We start from the raw sequence: 1194 nt of genomic DNA on the forward strand, positions 1-1194 counted from the left end.
CTATCACAGCATTAACATGGTACATCCGTCCTTTGGAAACTCCTCCCAACTCATATTTGTCAAACCTCACAGTAAGAGCTTCAAGTGCAGCTACAGATGAAGATTCAGAAGCTCTCCTTTGGGTTCCCCGAGAACTTCCATACTCAGCCCTATGGGTGGCCAAATCATCAATGATCTTCCACCCCTTAGTCTCTCCCATGTTCTCAGCGAATCGGCCGTTGGCTGCAGCATCCAAAATAGCTCTCTGATCGTCGTACAGCCCATTATAGAACTGATTACAAAGACTCCACTTCTCGAACCCATGGTGCGGAATGGTTCGCACCAGCTTCTTGAAACGGACCCATGCTTCATGAAAGTTCTCATCAGGTCCCTGTTTAAAGCTCGTGATCTGAGCTCTAATGGCAATAGTCTTCGATGCAGAAAAGTACTTCTTGTAAAATGCTAAAGCCAGCGAATTCCAGTCTGTTACCCCATGAGCAGCCCGGTCTAAATCTCTATACCACTCCCTTGCAGCATCGCGGAGTGAGAAAATAAACATGGTTTCTTTTATCTGATCCGGGGTCACGCCAGCTGGTGGGGGTATGGAACAGCAATAATCGATAAAGGTTTCCATGTGCTTAGCTGCATCTTCAGTTGCAGCTCCCCCGAATTGGTTTTTCTCAACCAAATTGATATAGGACGGCTTCGGCTCGAATTTTCTTGCGTCCCCTGGTAATACAAACCCCTTATAGAAATTCGCAGCTGTAGGCTCAGAGTGACTAGCAATGGTTTCTTCTTCAGCCATTTCGGGAAAGTCTGGAGAAGTAACGGTTTCAACTGATGAATTGGAAACTGGAGAAGACGGTGGATTTTCCTCGAACTGCTCGTTCTCATAAAAGCTAGAACGAGAACTAGGCTCTTCCTCTGACTGTTGGTCTTGAAATAATCTCCTCTTTGCGTGCAAGGTTCTTTCAATCTCAGGATTGAATGTTAGTAGTGGACCACCCTGCGACCTGCGCATAAGAAGAAACTACAAACAGAATATAAGAATAGTCTAAGGAACGGGTGTCCCTTAGACTGAGAAGGACTAAAAATAAAACAACTAATAAATTGAACAATTGCCTCCCCGGCAACGGCGCCAAAATTTGACACGGCTATCGCAACCCTATCAAAGATAAAACTTAACGGTCTCAACTAAAATGTAGTAGAGGCAGT

General features: G+C 45.1%; 1 non-coding gene across 1 annotated transcript; it reads left to right on the top strand.

The window, feature by feature from the left end:
* The first annotated feature begins 296 nt into the window (after window positions 1-296).
* On the top strand, window positions 297-403 carry LOC141603721 (small nucleolar RNA R71). The gene has a single exon (XR_012525579.1). It is a non-coding gene; the product is annotated as a small nucleolar RNA R71 (small nucleolar RNA).
* Window positions 404-1194: the final 791 nt, after the last annotated feature.

This window comes from Silene latifolia, chromosome 9 (genome assembly GCF_048544455.1).
Source record: "Silene latifolia isolate original U9 population chromosome 9, ASM4854445v1, whole genome shotgun sequence".
NCBI classification, from domain to species: domain Eukaryota; kingdom Viridiplantae; phylum Streptophyta; class Magnoliopsida; order Caryophyllales; family Caryophyllaceae; genus Silene; species Silene latifolia.